This window comes from Suricata suricatta, chromosome 10 (genome assembly GCF_006229205.1).
Source record: "Suricata suricatta isolate VVHF042 chromosome 10, meerkat_22Aug2017_6uvM2_HiC, whole genome shotgun sequence".
Classification (NCBI taxonomy): domain Eukaryota; kingdom Metazoa; phylum Chordata; class Mammalia; order Carnivora; family Herpestidae; genus Suricata; species Suricata suricatta.
This window is the reverse complement of record NC_043709.1, coordinates 6,027,867-6,033,990: the sequence shown is the minus strand read 5'-3', so window position 1 is coordinate 6,033,990 and position 6,124 is coordinate 6,027,867. Positions and strand designations below refer to the sequence as shown.

The following is a 6,124-nucleotide window of genomic DNA, read 5'->3' as shown; positions in this document are numbered from 1 at the left end:
AGAGAGGAGGAGTCCGACGGTCAGGGAGGCCACCCTGCTGGCTCTCAGTCTCCCAGCAGGCAGGGAGCGGAGCCGCAGCCCTGCCCAAGGCAGGCCCACCCCCACCCCCCCCCCCCCCCCCCCCCCCCCCCCCCCCCCGGCCCTGCCACACTCAGAGGCCAAGAAGCCACGTTGGATAAGAGCACTGGTTGGAGATGACCCAAAGCAGCCGAAGGATGAGGAGTGGAGAGGAAGGAGGCAGGAGGCAAAATCAAGAAACACTTTCTGGTGGGAAGAACTTTCTGGTAATAGACGCACAGAGGGGAGCCATGGCTCTCCCCAGCCTGGAGGAGGAGGTGTGCAAGGCATCAGGAGAGACGAACCTTGTCCTGAATCTGGAAGTTTCTATAGACTGTGACGAGCAACGGCCCAAGAGAGGTTTTCCAGCGATGTAGAGATGGGCCCCAAGCAGCCGTTGCCACCATGACCCGGATGTCCGATGACCATTACGAAGGCCGTTCTGCGGGGCCGCCTCCCCCGCCATCACAGGCTCCCAGGAAAACAGTCTGACAGCCCCCCACGGCTGCCCCTGCCGGGCTGGGCCTCCCCCCACCTGCAGGCTCCCAACAGGCACCCAGACTCTGGGCTCACGGTGGCCGTGGCCACCCCCCACCCCCAGCCTCCAGCGCGCAAGCCCCCTCGGTTTCGACGTGCCTTGTCCCCTAGCACCTGCCTGCTCCAGCAGCCGGACGACAGACAGCTCTAGCCTGAGGTCGGCAGCAAGCAGCCAAGAACACCCCGGCCAGGCTGTTCATCGGGAGATCAGGCATTCGAGATGCTCAGAGAGGCCTCTGCCAGGTTTAGTTCGTTGCTGGGGAAAGGGAGGTGCGTGGGGTCCCCGGCCTGGGGTGCGGGGCCGGCGTGAGGCCAGGCTGGACCCTTCTCCGGGCTCTTCTGCTGAGCCCTGCGCTGGGTCCCCAGGAGAGGCGAGGCCGGGTCCTCTGGAAGACCCCGAGGACAGAACAGAGACCCCACCCCTGTCAATCCCTCCAAGCTCCAGCCACACTCATGCTCTGAGCCTCCTGCTGAGCAGCTGAAGAGATACCCCTTCCTCCAAAGCACCCGGCCCCCTCCTCCACCCCCCGAGGCCCCTGGGCCTGGGACGCCCACCCCTTCATCCGGCCTCCTCCCACCCCGTCCCCAGACTCCGCTCGGGAGCCACTCTTTCAGCCACATCACCCTGTTCTGCTCTCCAGGCCACGGCGCCAGGCCGCTGCTTCCTCCTGGGGGCCGCGAGGCTGGAACGCGACCAAAGCCACCAAGAAAGCGGTCTCGCCAGGGCCCGTCCCCCGGGGCCTCCTGCGTCTCCGCTCCGAGTGTCTAAGAGGCCTGGTGAGGCCGGACACACTGTCACGACTACCAGGCTACCGTCCTGTTTGTCCAGGCAGGAAGGCATTCATCCAACTGTCTTAAACATTGTTTCCCCATTTGAGGTATCCTTCTAGAAAATGATGTAATGTGCCAGGGGGATCAAGCCAATCTTTACCACTCGGGGGAAATCTATAAAAAGAGATGACTGTGTTCCCATGCTGCCAGGGTTCGTTATTTTTTCAGGTCAGAGGGTTAGAATCACGGCGGTGGGCGGCCCCGGTCGGAGAGGAGAGCCTCAGGCCTCCGAGAAACGGCGCTCTCCAGCAGCGACCACGGAGGCACGTCTCTGTCGACGACAGCTGTATCACGCTGTGTCCCTTGTTCAGGCACAGAGAGAGTTTCCCCGTGGAACGAGCTGACCTGGGGCAGATGCTCATGGGCCGCTGAGAGGGGCACACAGCCCAGGGAGGACTAGATGGGGGGGACTTGGATTCCCGGGGCTGAGGAGGGAGACAGAGCCGCAGGAGCTCGGCTGCCACACTCCAGGGGCCCACAAAGGTGCCCAAGGGGGTCCACTGCCAACCCTGTGGGTACCCAGAGCACAGGGCCACAGCACCTGACCAGCAGCGCCCTCTGCCCTCTCCCTGCCCCTTCCCTGTCCCCTGTCTCCACCCAGCTGACACATCGGGAAGGACCCCGAGGGGGCTCCGGGGGAAGGAGAGCAGGGGACCCTCATCCGTGCTCTCGCACAGGCGCCAGAGGCCGTGTCAGCAAGCGTCACATTCAGCATGTTGGCCGTTACTCCGGTTGGAGATACGAGGCACCAGGACTTGGGTTTTGACCACAGGGCAGAGCGGCGCCGGCTTGCCTTTCCCTGGAACATCTCCCTGCGATGAAGGGTCTGAAGGGCCACGGGAGCAACACAAAGTTGCTCTTTGGCTAATTCTCCAGGAGGCTGGCGGGTTCTTGGTGCAGCCTGGGCCAGGGCGCGCGCAGGAGGAGCCTGGCTTGTTTTCTGTAGGGAGATGGGTTCATTCAATTCACAGAGCTCCCTTCCTGGTAGGGAGAAGGGCCTGGGGGGTGGGGGTGGGGGCCTCACGTGCAGCGAGGGCAGAGATAGGGCAGTGGCCAGGTCGCCCACCTGCCCCCCCCACAAACCTCTCTTCCCAGTGCAAAGTGGAGGAGAGGAGGGAGCTGGGGGTGGGCAGGGAGAATCCACAGGTCAGTTAGGTTGTGGGGGGAGGGATGGGAGAAGCGTGAGCCTGCGTGAAATGTGGATGGTGCAGGGCAGAGAAGGGGGCACCCTGATAGGGTAGCGGGGCTAGGCACAGGGCCAGCCAGAGATGGGACTGGGAAAAACAGTCATAGAGCATGATGTCTCAGAGGCCCAGGGCCACCACCCCAGCCTGAGAGGACCCTGCTCCCCAGGGCCACCACCCCAGCCTGAGAGGACCCCACTCCCCAGGGCCACCAGCCCTGCCCCAGAGCTTGCTTACTTGTGAGGCATCTCCGAGCTCTCCCCTCCCCACCCCCACACCACTGCAAGCACAGATGGTCCCACTGGGCAGCCTAGGCTATACTGCTAAGCCCCGCCCACCCTTCACTGGAGAGGGTGTTTTCGGGGATGGCACATCCTCCATCCGTCCCTTCTCTGTGGCTCCAAGGACTGCGAAGCAGTCTGGGGCCTGGCCAGAAGTGTGGGTGGGGGCTCCTGGGAAAAGCCCAGTTTTCTTGAGGCATCGAGCCTGGGTTTGGATCCTGGCTTTGCCACCCAAAGGCTGTGCAACCTTGAGCAGGTGGCTTTCTTTCCCTGAAAAATGGGGAGGGCAACAAAGGGCTGGTGTGGGATTAAATGGGGCCAGGGACATTCAGAGGCCACCGAAGGGCCAGGCTGCCTGTCCCCGGGGACAAGAAAGAGACAAGGAAGTCAGATGACTCCTGAGTCCTCAACGAGTCAGGAAAGGGAAATGCCAGCCTGACCCTTTGCCTACGTAAGAGACAGGCCCACAGTGCAAGGCACACAGAGCACTGGGTAGCCTCCAGACATGGCAGCCTGGGGCCTGGCCTGGCCTGGACACAAGGGAGTGGGTGACACCCTGGGGTCCAGACCTGCGCCCGCCAGGTGTGCCGCGTTCAAGTGCAAGGACTCAGCCCAGGGAGCTCTCCCTCCAGCCGCCTCCTGCTGCCCTTGTTGGGAAAGATTCTGCCTACCACCTCCTGGCACCAGACCCTTCCTTTGTCGGTTCTACTTTTGAATCTGTGGCCGCTTGAGCTGCCGTCCTGAGAGCCGGGTGCAGGTGCCTCACCCCCACCCTGGCCCAGAGACCGCGTGCCGAGTCCCTTGGGGGAGGGGCTCGCAGTCAAAGAGCTTGACTGGCTGTGGGAATGGTGCCCACTCCGTCTGCCCTCCCCACACCCCACACATCGCACCCCCCATTCACTCGACAGCCCCCCAGTCCCTGGGGTCCTCTCCCCTGCAGCCCGAGACCCACCCTGCCCTGCTCCCCAGGGAGCCACAAACCATCCTGCTCACCCCGCTGGGGTACCCCATGAGGGGACACCCAGGAAGGAGTCTGAAAGCAATTCACACGGCGAAGACAAGCAGTTGAAAAAATACAACAGGAAGCATTCTGCGCATAACAAGGGCACTTTCTGTGACCTTCCAGTTTCAGTGATAGCCACATAACTGGGTTCAGACGGGGTCATGCTATGACACGCGTCCCTTAACTGTGGGCCACCTTTAAAAAATAAAAAGCACAAGTCCCTGGATCGGAGGGTCGCGTCTGAGCCCCGGGCCCTGAGCAGCCCAGCTCGGCCCCCCTCCTCTCATTGCCCCCGCCCCCAGGCCTGCCAGGCGCTTTCGTGACTCAGAATGCCCTCCTGTTCCCTTCCTCTCCCAGGACTGTGTGGTCACCCTCTCCGTCTGCAGGACTTCCTTCCTTCCTGAGCCATTCCGGGTGCCCACACCCTGCTCAGCACAGTTTCTCAGGCATTGCTGTTAACCCACGTGATGAGAATCACCAATGTCAGGAGGTAGGGGGGGACACACGCCCCTTTTGCAGATGAGAAAACTGAGGCTCTGAGAAAGGAAGAGGTTTGCCCAAGCATCACAGCTAGTCAGTAGTGGGGATGTGATTTTAAGCTGGCCTTAACCCCACACTCTTTTTTTTTCTTTTTTCTTTTTAATATTTACTTATTGTTTGGGAGAGCACAAGCGGGGGAGGGGCAGAGAGTGAGGGACAGAGGATCTGAAGTGGGCTCTGAACTGACAGGCTGACAGCGCAGAGCCTGATGTGAGGCTCGAACTCAGCGAACCGCAAGATCATGACCTGAGCCAAAGTTGGACGTTCAACCAACTGAGCCGCCAGGTGCCCCCTTAACCCCACACTCTTAACCCCTGGTCTCTGCTACAATCGTGAAATCTAAGAGCAAGGAAAAGAAAGTGTTTCTCAAACGAAAGAGCTGCACCCTTTTATTTATTTATTTTTTAAGTGTATTTATTTTTTTGAGATAGAGTTCGTGGGAGAGGTGCAGAGAGGGGGGATCCGCCCTGACAGCAGTGAGTCCCGCCTTGGGGCTCGAACCCATGAACCGTGAGATCGTGACCTGAGCTGAGGTCGGATGCTCAATCGACTGAGCCCCGCAGGCACTCCAAGAGCTGCACCCCTTCAAAGGGAGCTAAAAATTCAGAGACCATTTCCCTAGATTTGGGTCATCTAATAGGCAGACACGTCTGGCAGCGTGTGGGATCTGGGGACAAAGGTACTCATCAGAACTGATCCTGCAGCTTAAGGGGACAGCTACTTCTGTGCAGCTCAAGAAGAGCCAGGACTCCCAGAGCAGAAGCAAGTGGCCCCAGGAGCTGTCCCCAGACTGGTCCTGCGGCAGCGCCAGCCCGTGTCCCTTCTTCACTCCAGCAATGACGTCCCTCCACCCTCAAAATCTGGTGCTCCCTCCCTCCCCACTCTTTCCATCTGCCCTGGCCTTGAGGCCCCTCTGACCCACCCACCCCGGGGCCAGGCCTTGACCCCAGACCCCCAGTCTGCCTGGAACTCAATCCCTTCTATGGCCCCCAAGCATCAGCATGTCAGCCAAGGGCGTGAGAGTCCAGACGTGCTGATCAAAGGGGTCCATCCCAACGTAGGTCGATTTTGCAAGGAAAACACTTTGATTCCCCAGCTGCAGAAGAAAGCCGTTCCCACGGTCTTTATTTTAGGCATGCGGTTTTGCCCTCCAATTTAATTCTGGTATCTCTCAGGCCATGCCTTTTCTCCCCCCAGTGCTCATCCGAAGGGCTCCGGGGAGACACAGGAGTAGGGGCTGCGGGTTTCATCACAGGGCTCCGGCCACTCGCTTGAGCGCGAATCCCAGGACGCCACAGAAACCCGGGCGAGTCCTCAGGACACGCGCATCAAACACAAGGCGCGCGGCCAAGTGGTTGATTAGGCAGAGGCGCGTAGCCGGCGTTGGAAAGCAACCTTTGAACAGAGAGTGTGTTATGAAGCTTTCAGTGCTGGTGCCCTCGGAGCACTGCCATCAGACTGGCTGTCACATCTTTCAACACCTCCGAATTACAAAGATACGGACGGATGTGGCTTGCCTCGGGGGCCATTTCCACAGCCTGCCTGGGTTCTGTTCTCAAGCCTCCAATCTTTGGACCCCAGGGTGTGCCGTGGCCAGGAGGGGACCCAAACCAAGTGCAGAATGTCAAATGTTGGGTCCCAGAAATATAGAAGCTTCGTGGGTATTAATTGGTACTTTTACGCCTCTCCTT

At 60.2% G+C, this 6,124-nt stretch overlaps 1 protein-coding gene across 1 annotated transcript in view; it reads right to left on the bottom strand.

Annotated features, from left to right (window-relative positions):
* Positions 1–6,124, bottom strand: part of NFAM1 (NFAT activating protein with ITAM motif 1) — a 28,079-nt gene that overhangs the window by 18,976 nt on the left and 2,979 nt on the right. The window lies entirely within an intron of this gene.